The sequence below is a fragment of the Struthio camelus genome, chromosome 12 (genome assembly GCF_040807025.1).
Source record: "Struthio camelus isolate bStrCam1 chromosome 12, bStrCam1.hap1, whole genome shotgun sequence".
Taxonomy (NCBI): domain Eukaryota; kingdom Metazoa; phylum Chordata; class Aves; order Struthioniformes; family Struthionidae; genus Struthio; species Struthio camelus.
Genome location: NC_090953.1, coordinates 26,550,690 through 26,569,183, shown reverse-complemented (window position 1 = coordinate 26,569,183; position 18,494 = coordinate 26,550,690). Strand labels below are relative to the sequence as shown.

The window sequence follows — 18,494 nt, the reverse complement described above, 5'->3', positions numbered from 1 at the left end:
CCCACTTCTCCTCTTCCTGTGGGCTGGATTGCTGTCATGGTGGTGACACAACTTTGATACGCGGGCTGCCTCAGCTTGGCAGGTGAATGGAAATGTTTAGGGACTTTACCTCTTTCCCGTTTCAAGGGGGTAGTTGTGCGCAGTTGGGAAGGCGAGGGTTCTTTCAGGCAGAAGGGGGAGATCTGTGTTCAGCTGCAGGGATGCCTGCACACAAGAATCTGCGCCTCCAGCGGATCGTCCCTAACCAAATAGCCAAGTGCATCCTCTGCCACCTTGAACGCAGCTTGAACTGTTTGTTTTGGCAATCTGGTACGACCAGCCTGTCCACCGGTGCTTGAAACCCACCGTAATGGGTCGTATTCCAAAAGTGGGTCAGCGTCCCTGTGCTGTGTTACTCGGAGGGCGTGGGAGCTTGTATGCGCGCAGTGTGTTGTTAAGAGGTGATTGCTGCGACTTCTGTTCAGCCCAATCTTTTTCTGCTGTGACAATCTGATCAGTTTCCATCCTTGCTGCTTCACCCAGAACTGCACCCGGACCTGGGGCAATAAGCAGTGGGCTAAGCAAATCTTTGCTGCCAGGCCCTCAAATCCAGCCTTAAGGTGAGATGTAACGCTTGTTGTGCATTTTAAGAAAACCAGCCGCAGGCCCCTCGGGGACATGCAGCTAGAACTGGATTTGGAGGGCACAGAGAAAGATGAGGAAAGAAAAGAAAGGCTGATCTGGTGGGGGTCTTGAAAGGGCTGGAGGCCTGAGCGCACTGAGTTCCCAGCTCCACCTCACAGAGCCAGGCCTCGCCATGCTGCCTCTGGCTCTGCTGCACTCTGAGCTCCTCGAGAAAGAGCTCGTGCTCGTCCGCTCTGCTGAGTCTCCTGCTGACGGCAGGACGGTTTGGGGGTTAGGAATTGCTGTAGGTAGGATGTGATTGCCACAAGGTAGAGCTGGAATGGGAAAAGGCAAACGCTTTGCATGCCGCTTGTCCTGGGGAAACGGGCAATTCTCTGTGCCTCACTCAACCCAGGAAACATGTGTCTTGGTCTCTGTGCTGCTTTTTTTCCTTTTTTCCTTCCTGCTCATTAAAGATGTTGTGCAGCATAGCTGGAGACTCGTGGTGGTGTTTCTTTCTCCGCCAGCCTCCGTTAGCCACCCGCTCTGCACAGGAAAGCATTCCCCCCTGTCCTGAGCTTACCTCTCTCTGCCAGAACCTGAGGAGGGAAAACCAAGGATGGAGAATCCACAACCTCTCTGGGCCACCTGTTCCAATGTTCAGCCAGCCTCACGCTAAAGAAGCATTTTCTCACGTTCAAGCTGAATTTCCCGTGTTCAGTTTGTGTGCGATGACTCTTGCCCTGTCAGTGGGCACCACCGAGAAGAGGGGCACCACTCCCTTGGTCTGTCTTCGTTCGACCCTCCCGTTGGATAGTTATACGCACTGGTAAGATGCCCCGTGAGCCTTCTCTTCTCCGGGCTCAACAGTCCCGACTCTCTCAGCCTCTCCTCATATGAGAGGTTCTCCAGGCCCCTAATCATCCTTGTGCCTCTTTGCTGGACTCGTGCCGGTAGGGCCCTCTCTTTCTTCCACTGCGGAGCCCAGAACTGGAGACCGCGCTCCAGATGTGGCCTCTGGAGCGCTGAGTAGAGGGGAAAGCACCACTTCCCTTGACCTGGTGGCAACACTCTTCCTCACGCAGCCCAGCCTACCGTGGGCCGCCTTTGCCACAAAGGCACGTTGCTGGCTTGTGGTCAGCTTGTAGGGTGCCAGGACCCCCAGGTCTTTTCTGCAAAGCTGCTTTCCAGCAGGTCGGCCCCCACCATGCCTGGGTGTTATTCCTCCCCGGGTGCCTGGGGTTATTCCTCGCCGGGTGCAGGGCGTTGCACTTTGCCTTGCTGAACTTCCTGCGGCTCCTGTCTGCCCGTTTCTCCAGCCTGCCGAGGTCCGTCTGAACGGCAGCACAACCCTGTGGCGTATCAGGTACTCCTCCCGGTTTTCTCTTATCAGCAAACTTGCTGAGGGTGCATTCGGTCCCATCATCCAGGTCATTAATGAACAAGTTGAGCAGTATTGGGCCCTGTATCGACCCCTGCGGGGTCAATACCAAGCCTTGGCCACACCAAGCCTTGTGTCCGTCTTTCTTTTGCCTTTTGTTTCCTCTTCCTGGCTGCTCCCTACTCTGGTGTGTGCACAGGACAGAGAAGCAGCAGCCACAGCCACAGTCAGCCAGCCCACACACCAGCTGCCTCTTCCCTTGCCCTCAGCAACAGGCTCTGCCAGCTCACTCTGCATGGACCCTTCCCTGGGAAACCTCCCAGCACCTCTGGCTTGCCATGACCCAGGCACGAGCTGTTCCCAGTTCCAGCCTCCACCAGTTCCTCTGCATTCCCCTCTGTCCCTAGCTTACCTCTCTCTGCTGGAAACCGGGGAGGGAAAACCTCCTCTCCCCCATCACAGCGAGTCCACCTGTAAGCATGGGGCACTGCCCGATTTGAGTGCAGCTCCCCAAACGGATACCAGCGCACCAAAACTAAGCCAACAGGCACAGAAAGACAGAAAACCAGGACAATCAAGTCCACAGGCAAAGGTGAGGTTTCTGTCTTTGTGGGCTTCCGAGAACAGGAGTGTGACTCTGTAAGTGGGTGATCAGGGCACCCTGATGTCTCTCAGGGTCAGCCTTGAGTCCCTCCTCGGAGAGCACGCAAGAGCTGCCTTCGGGGGCGGGGGTCTTCATTTCTTGTGCCCATGTACTCAGCAGGTCTTGCATGCGTGCTCAGGAAGCAGCAGCTTTTCACAGCCTGCCCTAATTTTCCCCGGGTAGGAGACAGCAGCAGTGTTACGAACTATGTGTTAGACATCCACATATTCCCATGGGTCTGAAAGCCCACCAGGCTGCCTGTTGTGCCAGAGGAGGACATGAACCCTTTGGCCGTTTGCCCGAGAACCTTTTTCCCACTGGTTGCTGTACTGCTGAGGAGAGGCAGGACTGGGAGGTGTAGGGGGCGGAGGGGCAGAGGGCATAAGGCAGTATGCCAGGGAGGGTGGCAATCGGTATTTCCAGCAGTCAGCAAATACACTAGGGAATGAAGTGGGGAAGATGGATTTGATGAGTCCTTGTGCTCCTTCTGCACTTCAGTATCCTGTCTGGCCTGGCGTCTCCCAAGAGCAATGTTTGTGCCAAGAAGAGCAGACAGGCAAAAACGCGTCCTTAGTGGTGAGCGTTAATGACACGGCAGCAAAAAGCGGACATTTTGTGCTCAGCTGAGCTGTGGAAGGGCACCTTCAGTGCCCTTGACAGGCAGGGTCAAGTTGCCCGTCTGAGCCTGAATCTCAGCTGGAGACCTGGCATTCCTTTGGGAATCAGACACTCCGGGCCTTGTCTCTTTTTTGCTAAGACAGGTGGTTACTTACAGGAGGCACTGGAGGCAAGAAGCACCGGGGCTGCTCAGGAGCAAACCAAGGCCTCGTACTTACAAGCATGCAGCCAAACACCAAGCCACATCCCGTGTCACTGTTCAGTCCCCCAGTTCATGCATTACTCTTCCCAAAGCTGTACCACCCACATCTCCCAGCAGGGACTGCTGCTCGAGTTACACCATCTTTGCAGTAGGTGGAGCTCTTCTGCGGACTCAGGGCTGTTGCCTCTGCCTTCCCTCTCGGGCCAGTCCGCACCTGGCAGCAAGTGAACAGGGCTCTTCAAAGTGTCCTTCCTCCCTCTGCAGGAGCCCCTGGGCATCTGCATGCCAGGTGCCCTTGCAGGGACTCCACTGGTGCCGTCATGTTTCTGGTTCCAGCAGTTAGGGGCTCTGTCAGCTCCCCAGGAGCTTGGTATCTCACGGGCACTTATTTCAGAGCAGAGCTGTTGTGTCCCGGAAGGCCTTCAGCACTTGAGGCAGCAACGTGCCCTTGCAGCAAAGGCGGCTGGCAGCATCCTGGGCTGCGTTAGGAAGAGCGTTGCCAGCAGGCTGAGGGAGGTGTGATCCTTCCCCTCTGCTCAGCACTGGTGAGAGCACATCTGGAGTGCTGTGTCCATTTCTGGGCTTCCCGGTACGAGAGAGACAAGGCCACACTGGAGTGAGCACAGCAAAAGGCCACAGAGAAGGTCAAGGGCTTGCGCCATCTGTCATACCAGGAGAGGCTAACAGAGCTGGGATTGTCTAGCCTGGGGAAGAGAGGGCTAAGGTTTGGGGGGGAGGGGTGGGGGGGAATCTTATCAATGTGTATAAGTACCTGAGGTGGTGGACGAAGAGGGGGAAGAGGGAGTAGAGAAGAGAGAGCCAGCCGCTTCTTGGCGGTGCCCAGGGACAGGGCAAGAGGCAGTGGGCACAAGCCATGAAGTACAAGACATTCCACTTAAACACACAGAACCCCCCCCTGTTTTACTGTGCGGGGCTGTCAAACATGGGAACAGCTTGCCCAGAGAAGCTGTGGAGTCTCCATCCATGGAGATTTTTCAAAACTTGACATCACAGGGCCCTGAACAGACTCCTTTTCTTGACCCTGCTTTGAGGAGGGGTTGGACTAGATAGTCTGCAGAGGTCCCTTCCCACCTCAGCTGTTCAGTGATCCTGTGACCCTCTGCCCAAACCCGGTGCCAGGGGCACGAGAAGAGGGAAGGAAGACCGGAGTGCGTAAAGCAGTCTACCCAAGAGCAACGCAAGGGTGTAAAATGCAGTCAGCTGAGGCAGGCCCTCAGTGAAGCAGAAGCCTGAGGTCCCACTGAGACTTGAACTCAGATCGCTGGATTCAGAGTCCAGAGTGCTCACCATTACACCATGGGACCGCCTGGACACCTCTTCTTGCCGCTCTGTCGCTATAGCAGGGCTGAGCCACATGGTCCTGGCTGAGCCAGGGGCTTTCTGCATCTCCCCGGCAACGCCCATGCACAGCCTTTCTGCAGGCCCTTGAGGCACCATGCAGTCAGAAGCGGGCCCTTCAGGAGAGCAGCAGAGCCCTTTGCAGAAGCCTGTCATGCTTCTAGCAAAGGAGGTAGCACCTTCATTCTGGGGCGCTTCCTTCTGCAGGGCTATGCCTCGGGGGGCAGGGCAAGCAGCCTGGAAGCTGTGCTCGGTGACAGACCTGCTGCTTTGGCCAAGGCAGGCATTGCTGAAGGAGGAGGGGGCCCCTGTCTCTCCTGGGCTCTGTGGGGTGCCTCACCCTGCCTGTGCATGCAGCAAGGGGAGTGGCTCCCCGAGGGAACATGAACCTGTTGGGGAAACCTGGGCTCTTTTCTGGCAGGAGGTGGAAGGGCCTCTGCAGGCACCTGGGAGAAGAAAAGTGTGCGTGCGTTGGCCAGGAATCGAACCCGGGTCAACTGCTTGGAAGGCAGCTATGCTCACCACTATACCACCAACGCATGCAGACCTATGCCTGCCTCCTGCTCGTCCCAGGCACTCTCTGACCCTCGCTGAGCTTTCAAGACTATCCCGGGAGTCTGAGAGGGGAGAAAGATGCAGCAGAAGGAAAAAGAATAGGAAGCAGCATTGCCCTGCCCCTGCCTCTTCTCCTGATGCTGCAAAAACTTGCAGAAGTTTCCACATAGGACGCCTCCCTTCCCATCACAGAAGCACGTGCATCTCAGCTCTGGCCCCGTGGGAAAAACATGCCCCTGAGAAGAAAATCCATCCGTCCCCAGAGGAGAGCATGTCTCTGTCAGGAAAGGTGTGAGCCTGTGTGGCTGGGAAAGGAGAGAGGGGGTTTGCACGCGCCCTGGCGACTCTGGGGGGAAGCTGAGGATGACTAGAGGGATGGAGGGTTCACCGGGCACGCTGTTCAGCTGGAGGGACTGTGGCTGTGAGGCTTTGTCCAGGGCTGGAGCCTGGTCGCTCCAGGCAGCCCAAAAGGGGACAGGTGCCCCATAGTTGGCAGGATTCGAACCTGCGCAGGGAAACCCCCATGCGTTTCACGTCCATCGCCTTCCCCACTCGGCCACAGCTTCCTGCCCCAAACCTCTCAGCAGCAGTGATCACGTGCCCTGTGCAATGTCGTCCGGCCTGCTGCGAGTTCCAGGGCCAGGCTGCACTAGGGGGATGGGGGGGGGGGGGAGTTCTCCTTTGCACTCTTTGGACACACCACAGCTGGGCACGCACAGACCCACAGACGAGCACATTCAGACGTGGGCAGCAGGCAGGAACATGAGGGCTGCAATACACCCCAACAGAGGCACCACACCTGGGACTCCAGGGGAAGTGTCTCACTTACCTCCCAGTGCCTGCTGTGGAGTGAGGCGGACTGGACAGAAGGTGCCACCAGATGCCCAGCCCTGGGGAGGAAGCAGAGCTGGGGAAATCCTGGAGCTTCACCTGCCTCCCCAAAGTGCAGCGTCTTTTCTCCCTGTCTGCCTGTGAGGGCTGGGGGCTCTAAGCCCTGGGCTTGGGACCTGCACTGTGAAGGAGAAGTGCCTGCATGCAGGGTTTGAGAAGCCCTGAGAAGCGTAACCCCAGGGTTACGCCCTGCACCTGGTTATCAGGGTGACACCTGCAGCAGCAGCCCCCAGCACCTGGTTATCAGGGTGACACCTGGGATATGCTGACACCAGGGCATCGTTTGACTCTCCCTCTGGTATCTCTGTGGCTGGAGGGGAGGAAGAGAAGGGAGCCCCGTGAGGCATCCCGTGATGGTGGAGTGCAAATGTGTCAGGTCTTTAAGACGGGAGGGAAAGCAGAGAGAACAAGAGTAGGAGCTGAAGAGGAAAGACTGCAAGGAACCCAAGGACCTCGGTCCTGAAGTTTTGAGATGGTGGAAAGAGGAAACACACAAACAGCGCTGTCTGCTGGTGTGGCGGTTTGTGTGGATGGTGACCAAAACTCAAGTCAAGAGGCTGATTTTGCCTGAAATCCAATCTACTGCTCCAGGGGTGGGTAGGAGGCATTTCTGTCACTTCCTTGGGCCTGGTGCAGTGTTAGGGGCAGCCACCAGGCTGTCAGGGGGCAGCAAAGGCAGGGCTGCGCCACAAGGGAGGACGAGCTGGGAGCCGCAGGTGAGCACAGCACAGGCAGTGGCAGGGCCCTTGGCAGCTGGTCCCAGCCCCTGCTAGCACACAGCGTTGACATGGGAAGAGGTCTGTTAGTGGGACGTATATATACATCTATGTAATGTGGATTCCTCCAGCAGGGAGGCTTAAACACTCAGTCCGCCCAGTAGCTTGCCCCTGGATTCCTGGCATCCCCAACTGCTGGCACATGGACGTACGAGGCCCCAGAGCCCGCAGCCCCGCTCCAGTTGCTAGTACAGGCACCCTTACACTCACACTCATCCTTACACACACACACAGAGCTCTCAGTCGACCCCACGGTCCCTCTCACAGTTGGCTGGGACTCCCCCGGTCCCTCTGGTACCCAGCTCCCCTGGGGTCTCAACCTTAGAGACACACACACACACACACACACACACACACAGAGACAGACATACACTGAAGTGAGTCTCCCAGTCGACCCTCCCTGGATCCCACGGTCCCTCTGGCAGTCAGCCAGGACTCCCCTCACATGCCCAGTAGCCAGCTCCCCTGTGCTCTCACCCTTGGAGACACACACACATACCTGGCTCCCAGGTCACTTCACCTACTTGCCAGCTAGTCTGGCTTGATGTCTGCTAGCAATTGCACACTCACTTGCGCACCCTCGCTCGCTCCAGTTGCTCATACCCCAGGCACAGGCACCCTCTGACCCACATTCCCGTTCCAGTTTCTGGCAATCAGACCCTCACTTGCTCCAGTTGCTGGCAACGCAGACACAGGGGTCTTCCAGCCACAGGGATCTACCAGCCCCCCTGCCCTGCCCCACCCATTGCTGACACTTAAGTTCACTCATTCTGCTCTCTCCAGCTCCTGGCACCACACACACACAGAGGCCCCTGTGCGCCGTGGTCTGACTGCGGTTCATGGCACTTAGACCTCCACGCAAACACAAGCATGCAGAATAGGAAATACAGAAAGGAATTTACGAAGCTAGGACATACTGTGCTGATCAGAGGCAAGACGCGGCCAGAGAAGCGTACTGAGCAGCCCCATTCACGCTCAGCCAGCCCCTCTTTGTCCTCATATCCCTCTATCTTCCCACATTTATTCCTCCCCAAATCACCTTCCTTTGCCTTTGGTTCCTCCCCTGAAAATCCCACGTTACATCTTATGCAATCCCCAAATGCTCTTCCCCTGCATCCCAGAACGTGCCCTGTACCTCCAGACAGAACCTCCCCTCTGGGCAAAAGGTGTCCCAGAGATCCACTCCTGTTGACTCATCGTGATGGGTTTCACACCTGGCCAATGGGGTTGATGCTGTCCTGGGAAAGCCCGGGGAGGAGCCCAGACAGGGTGTCCCTTCTCTCAGTAGGCAGGCTGTCTGGGTTCCCTCACCTGCCATTGTGCCTCGGCACTCTTCTGTGCTTGTGGAAACGAGCCACTGATGGGCTGATTGCTTTCCTGTGATAGGCCTGGGAGTAGCTGGGGCAAGGTACTATTCGGGTTCCCCAACCAGCCAATGACTCCCTGCACTCCTTTGTGTGTGGGGGGGGTGAGCTTTGATCACATAACCTAAGAATATCAAGCCTACTCTCAGTCTCAGCTTGTGAAAACCATGGGTTCACCGTGCAATATTTAGATGGATCAACACATCAGAGCAACAAGGGCCTAAGAGTGACATGGACGACTTAATTTTGTCTCTCACTGACTGAAATGGAGTTAGAGCACCTTCACGGGTCTCTCCACTGCACGGGACCGTGCAGCGTTTGTTTCCTCCACCTGCAATAACAGTGGCACCCAAAGCTGCCTGGCGTAAGCTGTAAGTGGGGAGGGAGGGAAACAAGCCCATTTTTCAGGCGAGGTTTAAGCTCGCTGTGCCCTCTGCACCACTGCTCTCAAGGTGGTCACACCCTCACAGATTCCTCCACTGCCTTACAGGTAAGGCTGTTTTCTCCCAGACAGTTGCTCACCTCCGCTATGCAGGAAAAGGCATCCACAGTGATATTTTTCCTTCCCCTTGCATCAGCCTGAGAGGAAGCAGTGCCCAGCTCTGCGCTCCTCTGGTTCCTGCACATGCAGGAGGCCTGGGTTTCCTTCCCACCCAGGAAGACTATGGGCTCCGTGGGGAGGGGGCGCACCTCTGGGCCCCAGGCCAGAGAGCCTGGACACCGTGTTGAACACAGCTGTGGGGACACCGCGTTGGACACAGCTGCCAGTCAGCTCACCAGCAAGGCCAAGGAGCCCTGACACGCCTGCACGGCAGGTGGGCCTGGAAGGCACATCTGAAGCAGAGCTTTGTCAAGGCAGAGAAGTCCAGGGCCCTGGGAAAGAGGGCACTGCCAGGAAAGCACCTGGGAATCGTTGCTCTAGCCTGCACCAGTTCCTTCCTAACATCACTTAACTCCTGCCTTCCTCTGCCCTCCCTGCTCCTACTTCCTCCAGCACTGGTTTGCACTAAAGCACCGCAGCTGCTGTCTTTGGTGAGCACAGGGCAGTTTGCAAGAGACAGAGCCAGTCCCTGAGTCCTTCCAGGTGATGGGGCTTTCCCCCTTGGCAGGGTGCCCTGCCACAACACAGTCATGTGGGGCAGCAAAGGGCCAGCAGGGTTGACTTGGTTTGGGGCTTCCTCCTTCCCTTGCTGCGGACTGAAATGGAGGTGCCCAAAACGTCCTTGGGATGGCAGCAAGAGAGCATCCATTGGGCTCAGGGGTCACTCTAGCGCAGCTCTTCAGGCTTGGCCTGGGCAGCGGCTCTGAGGAAGTATGTCAGCAGCAGGTCACCAGCAGAGGTGGAACCTGCCTCTCCAGGGCAGAAAGCCACCGGGGGCTCCCAGGGCTCACCAAGCCTGCACAAGGAAAGCACTGTGTGCAGGAGAGGCATGTGACTCCAGGTGGAGGGGAGCCTTTTCCTGGCTAGGAGAGCATCAGACACTCATCCACTCGTTGGGAAGCAAGCGCTCCCAGCACAATGCAGGCAGGCAGGCTGCCCCCTGGCTCTGGGGTTTCTGTCCTCCCCTGCAGAGGCAGCTCAGTTGGGCAAACACAAACTCCCCGCTTTCCCCTGGGTCTGTGCCAGGCAGGAGATGGTGTCATAAGGGCAAACCAAGGCGGCTTCAGCCCGGGCCCACGGCCTTGGGGCTTCCCGGGGGAGACTTTTTTCCTCTGTGGGACCAGGCCCAGGCAGGAGGAATGGCAACCCCCCGAGCCCAAGAGCTGGCACGGTCAGTGCCTGGGAGTGGCAGGGAGGGCCCTGCCATCTCCCCACAAAGCTGCTGGGGGGAGCAGAGTGGCGCAGCGGAAGCGTGCTGGGCCCATAACCCAGAGGTCGATGGATCGAAACCATCCTCTGCTATGGCCCTTTTGCCCCACCCCGCTCCCTGAGAGGTGGGGCCTCTCACTTTGGGCACGTGCACCAGCACTCCCCGCAGTGCTGCGCTCCAGGTCTCTGGCCAGGGCTGGTTGGTGGCTGTGCCACTCCTCAGCCCCTTGTCTGTGCTCCTCCTGCGTTCTCCTTTGCTTTCTCAGCATCTTCTCCCACCTTCTCCTTTGCTTTCTTAGCATCCAGGCCTCCAAAAGTGCCCCCGAGGGGCAGAGACTGCTGTGGTTCACAGGCAGTGGACCACAGAGAGGTCCCCCCACAAGAGTGTGGGTGTCCTGGGCACAAAGCTGTTTCTCCCTTCCCTTCAGGGAGCTAAATCCACAGCTTCCTGATGGCAGGACCCTGCCCTTGCCTTTGTTGAACTTCAGGAGGTTCTTCTCCGCCCAGCTCTCCAGCCTGTCCTGGTCCCTCAGAATGGCAGCACTGCCTTCTGGTGTGTCAGCCACTCCCCCACAGTTTAGTATCCTCAGCGAACTTGCTGCGGGTGCACTCTGTGCCTTCGTCCAGGTCATCGATGAATACGTTGAACAGGACTGGACCCAGGACTGACCCCTGCGGGACAGCGTGAGCTACAGGCCTCTGTGCCACTGACCACAACCCTCTGAGCTCGGCCATCCAGCCAGTCCTCAGGCCACCTCACTGTCCACTCATCCAATCCACACTTGCTGAGTTTACCTATGAGAAAGTGATGGGAGACAGTGTCAGAAGCCTTGCTGAAGTGCAGGGAGACAGCGTCCATGGGGATGCTCTGCCCTCATCTACCCAGCCAGTCAGGCCATCAGAGAAGGTCAAGCATGATTTCCCTTTGGTGAACCCGTGCTGACTACTCCTGATCACCTCCTTGTCCTCCACATGCTCAGTGAGGACCTCCAGGATGTAGTTGAAGAAGCCCTTCTGGTTGTCCTTGGCATCCCTTGCCAGATTTCATTCCAACTGGGCCTTAGCCTTCCTCGTCGCATCCCTGCACACTCTGACAACGTCCCTGTATTCCTCCCAAGTGGCCTGTCCCCTTTTCCACATTCTGTAGACTTCCTTCTTCTGTTGGAGTTCTGCCAGGAGCTCCTTGCTCATCCATGCAGGTCTCCTGCCCACTTTGCTGGACTTCCTACTCAAGAGGGATGCACCCGTCTTGAGCCTGGAGGAAACGATGCTTGAATATTAACCGGCTCTCCTGGACCCCTCTTCCTGCTAGGGCCCTACCCCATGAGATTCCCCTGAGGAGGTCCCTGAAGAGGCCAAAGTTAGCTCTCCTGAAGTCCAGGGTTGTGATCTGACTTATATTACTTATTGCCCTGCTTCCTCCTCGTAGGAGCCTGAACTCCACTACAGCCAAGGCTGCCCCCAGCCTTCACAGATCCAACCAGGCCTCCTTTGTTTGTTAGCACAAGGTCAAGCAGCACACCTCTCCTTGTTGGCGTCTCCACCACCTGTGTCAAGAAGTTATCATCAGTGCTCTGCAGGACCCTCCTCGACTGTTTGTGCCTAGCTGTGCTCTCTTCCCAGCAGATGTCAGGGTGGTTGAAGTCTCCCGGGAGAACCAGGGCCTCTGATCGTGAGGCTACTTCCAGCTGTCTGTAGAAGGCCCCATTGACTACTTCTTCCTGATCAGGTGGCCTGTAGTAAACCCCCACAACAGTGTCACCCATGTTAGCCTGCCCTTTAATCCTTACCCATAAGCTCTCAGCTTGCTCTTCATCCACCCCGAGGCAGAGCTCCAGACATTCTAGTTGCTCCCTCACATAAAGAGTAACTCCACAGCACCTCGCCTTCCTAGCCTGTCTTTCCTAAAAAGTGCATAGCCATCCATGACAGCATTCCAGTCACGTGAGCTATCGCACCACGTCTCTGTAACTGCAACGAGATCCTGGCCCTGCAACCGCACACAGATCTCTAATTCTTCCTGCCGATTCCCCATGCCGCGTGCATTGGTGTACAGGCATTTCAGAGAGCCAAATGGGGCATGCAGGCTTCTCAGGAGAGGTGCAAGAGGATGCTCCATAGCCATGTCCCGCGCTGTGCCCCTGGCTGCATGCACCCGCTGGAGGCATCCTGACGTGAGCAGTGTTTTACTGACTATCCTGTCTCTATAACACTCCCCTTCCCCCATCTTGCCTAGTTTAAAGCCCTCCTTGCCAGGCTGGTCAACCTGTTGGCAAAGACACGCATGCCCCACTTGGTGAGGTGGATCCCAGCTCTCTCCATCAGCTCTCTCCATCAGATCTTCAAACAGGGTCCCACGGTCATAGAAACCAAAACCCTGCTGCCAACACCAGCGGTGCAGCCAGTTAACTCAGTGAGCATTGAAGCCGTGTGGAGCAGGTGCCCAGAGAAGTTTGGACTCTCCTTCCGTGGAGAGCAAATTCAAAATGTGTCAGGGCCAGGCACTGAGCGACCGGCTCCAGCTTTGGCACTAGTCCTGCTTTGAGCGGGCAGTTGAATTAGAGGCCTCCAGAGATCCCTTCCAGTCTGTCTCGTTCCACGAATTCCCAGCTCCCAGAGAGCGCTGCACTCTCCTCCCTCCTCTGCACCACGGCAGCAAGTGAGCCTCTTCCCCACAGGAACTGGAGCTCAGTCGTTGCTCAGCGCTTGGCTCATGTCCTGTCCTTTCTCTTTGACTCCCCAGCCCCTTTCCCTCCCCACACACACTCCTTCAGACTGCCACAGCCTCCCCCTGGGGGTTACTGTGGTAGAGCCCTCCCTACGCAGCCCTCCAGTCCCCAACCAAGGCAGAAGGAAGCCCTCTTGCTTCCCCAGGAACTGGCCATGGGGCGGCATTGCGGGCAAAGTCTTTGGCTTCTCAGTTCATCAGCCTTCAAAGCGCGTGGGTGTGACGCGCCACTAGAGGGGTGTCTGGGATTCTTTCGGATTCCCGAGTTAGCTGCGCTGAACCGGGGAGATTGTCATTTGTCAAGGGTGAGAATTTATTAGAGATGGGAGGTTATAACAAAGCTAAAAGTGCAGTGTAGTATAGCGAGAAATATAACAGAACTGAAAGTACATATACTTATCAGAGCTGTACGGTTAAATCACGGGTGCACGGTGGTACGGTGACCGCTCTCGCCCCTCACGGGCCACCCCTCCGGTACAGTTTTCCCCGGATTCTCCTCACCACGCTGTTGACATTAGGGGCATCCCCACTGACGGGTGGGTCCTCGGGTCTGCAGGCCAGCGGACCATGGGTCCAAGTCCGCAACAAACCCATGGGGCTTCCTCTCTTTTACACCCAGTCGAAACAACGCCAGCCCACAGGTATACAAAAGCTGTATGGCTCTAGTCAATAGCAGAGTGCATACCAACAGGTAACCTCGTGCCCAGCCCAGCCCTCGTACCCAGCATGGGTAGCAATTGTTGGTAACGGTACGCCCAGTAACAGGTCGTTCTGTGGGGGATGGCTCCACAGCCCCTAGATGTTTGTGGTGTGGGTCTGCGGTGTCACTTCTCCTTCATGTGGTCTTGTCAATCATGGGGTGGTTAGAGGGTGTGCCCCCAGGGTGCAGCAACCCCACAGCCATGGTGCACCTGGGGTTCGCTAACTCCTGGGGAGCACCCCAGAGCAAACCCCTCTTCTATGGGCTACACCATCCGGAGTCCCACACTTGCCTGTGTGGCGCCTGCCAGTGGGAAAGACATGCGTACTCTTGCCATGACTCAGGAGCACCGTGACAGCATGTTGGCTTGTCCAGAGCAAGAATACAGAGCTCAGGTGTGCTGAAATCAAATCACAGCTCCAAGTCACACTTTTCTCTCCATTCCCAGGGAGAGAAAGACACCTATATTCTCCAAGGGCAGAGCTGGATTTTTCTGAGTCACTGCGCTGAGTTTCTGGGTTCTTGGAGAGCAGTGGGAGGGTGGCCTTGGGAGACTGTTCAATGAGACCACGGGGCTATGCTGGGCCCTCTTTCTGCCTGCTCCTGGCACTGCTGAGCAGAGAGAGGGACCCCCTCTGTCACAGCCCTGAGGGCACTGATAGGCTTCAGTGCCCTGACCAGCCTCAGCTCGGACCTCCCCCCCCCACCACCATGCACCCTCTTCCTGTGGGCCCAGGAGCCCCATTTAAGCTCAGCCCTAGGCCTTTCCTCTGGCTGCGCTATGTTGTGGGAGTACTAGTCTCTGGCTCTGTCACGGCCATGTCCCTGCCTAGCCATGGACCCCATTGATCTGGACACTGACCCGCGGTCTGACGTCCCAGCCTGACCTCAGACCTGCCTTTTCACCATGGACCTGCCTGGTGATCACTGGACTGCGTCTGACCCTCACCACCCTTGCCAGACCCGATTCTGACCCTGAGCTGCAGATTTACTTCCCAGCTTGACCTCGGACCTGCCTCATCACCAGGTGAACTTCCCTGGTGATCTGTACTCTTTGCTGAGCCTCGCTAGCATCTCCAGGCCTGCCCTGTTTGCCTGGCTTGGTGGCGGTGGGAAGGGACCCTGGCAGGCAAGGTCCTTGCCCAGCCAGTCGTGTTATCGCACCCGGCTCCCCATCCCTTAGGGATCAGCCGGCGCTTGCTGCTCCCGGACACTCAGGCTCCTCCTCTAAGAGGCTGGAGCAGCACGGGGTCTGAATGGTGAAAAGCTTTTAAAGAAGCTCTGAAGGTGCCCCTCTCTTTCCACCTTGGTTTTGTCTGCAGTACAGGAAAACAGTGACAGATACCGCACAAAAAGCCACTTCTTGGAAGCTGTTCCCCTCCATTTCTTGGTTCTGCAGAGTGGCCTGCAGTGCTCCAGCTGTTGTAAATTCAGCTGCAGAGAGCCTAACGGAGCTGGCCCCTGACCTGCCACCATGGTGCCTGTGTCAAGGGGTCCGGTGGCCTCCCACTTGCATAACCAGGGGGGCACCCAGACCCACATCCTGAGGCAGCAGGAGGTCAGTAAGCCCTCAGTTTCCTGTCGGCTAGCGGAGATGTTTGAGGCTAGCAGAGCATATTTTGTGCATGCGCAAGTCAGGGCTTGTCTGAAAGCGTGGCTCACTCGCTTGCTCACCCAGCGCATGGTGTTTGGCCCTGCAGAAAAGCCAGCTGGACAGGAAAGCGCCCTGCAGAGGCGAAAGCCGCTCTGTTTCTGGCCATGTCCTCTCTCTGCTTCCCTCGTGCTTTCTCCGGTGCTTATGTGGGCCCATGATGAGTGCAGCTTCACGGAGCTGCACCGGGAGAAAGTAACTCCCCACGTAAATCAATGGTTCCCAACCAGCATCACCCTCTACACCAGCTCCCTGTCAGGAGAGTGTCAGAGCCAGCGTGAGGGACAAGGTGGGATTGGGACAGAGGGGCATGTGGCCATCCCTTTCAGCAGCAGCTACTTGTGGGACTGGCACAGCCGTAGCATGGCCTTATCCCGTAATAGCAGGGCTCACCGTTTCAGGAGTCGCTAGTGATAATCGCTCTCGTTGAGCCAAGCTTGCCTGTACAGTCTCTGCAAGCGTGTGCGTGTGTGTTTGCGCGCGCGCATGGGTGGGCGGGGGCAGGAGGTGGGGAGGGGGCCTTGGCAGTGTTCCTTTACAGTGCAAGAAGGGAGATGTGCCCACAGGCTCCATTTGCACCCCAAGCTGTGTGGGGAGGGGATGGCCACACAGGAAAACCCAGAGCCAGGCGGGGGGGCTGTCCATGGTGCCTAATCTACACTCCCGGCCCTAACACACTGCCCCCGCCCACCCAGAGCATCCAGGGGGCTGGGACATTTCTGAGGCAGGAAAAGGTGGCCCTGAGAGGCCCCGCATGGGCAGCTCTGTGGCACCAGCAGAGAGGGCACCCCAAGGCTGGTGGTCTGAGCCCACCGCAGGACGCCGTCCTGCTGGCAGCGGAGCTGGGGAGGTGGTGCTTCCTGACCCACCAGGTTCTGCCCAGCTTGCCCTTCCCCAGCCCCCAGCCAGGCTGGCTTTGGAGGCGGGCAGGAAGAGGAGAGCAGGGGCAGAACTGGGGCCAGCAGGAAGGCTGTGGGGCAGCGGGCACTTCTGTGCCTGAGATGAGCACAGCTGCCTGCCAAGCAGCTGGTCTGCGCTTGACTCCTGGCCATGATAACCTCCACCCTCAGCAGCTCTGCCGCTTCAGTGCCTTCCATGTGCTTTTGCCAAGGCAGGCATTGCTGAAGGAGGAGGGGGCCTGTCTCTCCTGGGCTCTGTGGGGTGCCCCACCGTGGCTGTGCATGCAGGGAGGCTGCAACAAGGGGAGTGGCTCCCCTCAGGGGATGAGAGCTTGCTGGAGAAAGCTGAGCTGTGTTCCAGCAGGAACTTCCCTGAAGGAGGTGGAAGGGCCTCTGCAGGCACCTGGAAGAAGAACGTTTTGTCCGTGTTGTCTGGGAACAAAACCTGTCCTGCACTGCTTGGAAGGCAGCTACGCTCACCATTGCACCACCAGCACATGCGGACCCAGGCGTGCCTCCTGCTCCCCACAGCTCATGAACTGGCTCTGCCTCCTCCTTCCAGCCCCCCTGCACACACATTTCCTCCTCTCACAGTCTCTCCAGGCTCTTCCCCATCACCTCAAAACCCTCACACCTGGGGTGGGGGGGGAGGCCGGAGCTGGGCCATGGCTTCCTTGCAGTCTTTCCCCTTCCACTCCTACTCCTGGGCTCTCTGCTTTCTCTTCCTTCTTATACACCTGACACATTTCCTCTCCACCATCACTGGATGCCTCACACTGCTCCCTTCCTTTTCTCCCCTCCCGCCATGGGGATGCCGGAGGGAGAGTGAAACCATCCTCCAGCATCAGCATATCCCAGAGGCCAGCCTGACAACCAGGCACTGGGAGCTGCAGCCATCGCCCTGGCACCATGTCTCTCAAGGCCTCTCCAGCACTGGCTGCAGGGGCCTCTGGTGCCTGACTGCGTGGTGTCCACAGAGTGGAAAGGACATACCCCAGCACAGCCTGGCCCTCAAACTCCCCGGGAGCCAGGTGCCACAGCACAGGGCACCCGCTCACTGCTGCAGAGCAGTTTGGGGCAGGTAGTTGTGGCCGAGTGGTGAAGGCGATGGACTAGAAATCCATTGGGGTTTCCCCGCGCAGGTTCGAATCCTGCCAACTACGGGGCGCCATCTCCTTTTGGGCTGCCTGGAAAGGCCACGCTCCAGACCAGCCCTGCGGGTACGGAGGGTCCCTCCAGCTGCGCAGCTGCACAGCAGCACAGCAGCACGTCAAGCCCGGTCACACAGCAAAACACCCACCCTCCCTCTACGGCTCTGCTCGCTCTCCCCCCACCCCCCCCCCAACTTCCTGCAGTCCTGGCAGGCACAACACACCTTTCCCAGGTGCAAAAGGATGAGATGACAAAGGGTGCATTTAGCCTGTTTAGCCTTTAAGCTCCACTTTATGGGAAAAAAGCCGGTGGAAGCCAGACTCAGCGTTAACCGGTGACATTGGGAGACCATCCCTCTTGTGTCACAGACCCTGACCTGTGTGCTAGACAAGGGCAGGAGGTTTCTCTCAGCTCATGCCCTCCAGCTCCCGACAGAGCAGTGGCAGCACAGCCCCTGGGAAGGAAGAGGGGCTGCTCTTGCCCTCCCTGGGAGGTGCAGCACCTTAAGGAAAGGGGAAACCCCAAGGGTGTCATGAGGCGAGAGCCCAGAGAACGAGAAGCCGAGACAGGTCCATGCTGGGCTGTCTGTCCCCCACAGCCTTCCCACTGAGGGATGGGGAAGCAGGCCAAGGCACAGGAGAAGCTCCAGGAAGAAAAGCAGCAGTGGAGGGGGCACCTGGAATTGAACCAGGGACCTCTTGATCTGCAGTCAAATGCTCTCCCACTGAGCTACACCCCCTGCATCATGCACACCACTGCTGGACTCCCCATGCTCACGTCTGCACGCCCAGCCTTGTCCCTCTTGCTTTTGCTTTTTGCCTCCTCTTCCTGGCTGCTCCCCGCTCTGGCGTGTGCATGGGACAGGCAGCCAGCAGCCACAGCCACAAACAGCTGGCCCACACACCAGCTACCTCTTCCTTCGCCCTCACCAACAGGCTCTACCACCTCAGCCTGCACGCAAGCCACGGCTTCCCTGCTGGGAGCTGCGAGCAAGCACAGCCCAGGCAAGGGCAGGGCCCTTGGCAACCAGGCCCCGTCCCACAGTCTCCAAACAGGCTCCACAGTTCCTGGCTTTGCTGTAGCTTTGCCATATTCCTGGCCGGCCCTGCGAGCCCCTGTAGCAAATGCAGGCTGGGCCCTGTTCTCCCAGCCATCGCTGGCT

General features: G+C 57.7%; 5 non-coding genes across 5 annotated transcripts; 2 read left to right on the top strand and 3 right to left on the bottom strand.

Annotated features, from left to right (window-relative positions):
* Window positions 1–4,700: 4,700 nt before the first annotated feature.
* Window positions 4,701–4,772, bottom strand: TRNAQ-CUG (transfer RNA glutamine (anticodon CUG)). Its single transcript has one exon. It is a non-coding gene; the product is annotated as a tRNA-Gln (tRNA).
* A 501-nt stretch (window positions 4,773–5,273) lies between these two features.
* Window positions 5,274–5,345, bottom strand: TRNAG-UCC (transfer RNA glycine (anticodon UCC)). Its single transcript has one exon. It is a non-coding gene; the product is annotated as a tRNA-Gly (tRNA).
* Window positions 5,346–10,223: 4,878 nt separating this feature from the next.
* On the top strand, window positions 10,224–10,295 carry TRNAM-CAU (transfer RNA methionine (anticodon CAU)). The gene has a single exon. It is a non-coding gene; the product is annotated as a tRNA-Met (tRNA).
* Window positions 10,296–17,261: 6,966 nt separating this feature from the next.
* Window positions 17,262–17,343, top strand: TRNAS-AGA (transfer RNA serine (anticodon AGA)). The gene has a single exon. It is a non-coding gene; the product is annotated as a tRNA-Ser (tRNA).
* Window positions 17,344–17,999: 656 nt separating this feature from the next.
* On the bottom strand, window positions 18,000–18,071 carry TRNAC-GCA (transfer RNA cysteine (anticodon GCA)). Its single transcript has one exon. It is a non-coding gene; the product is annotated as a tRNA-Cys (tRNA).
* Window positions 18,072–18,494: the final 423 nt, after the last annotated feature.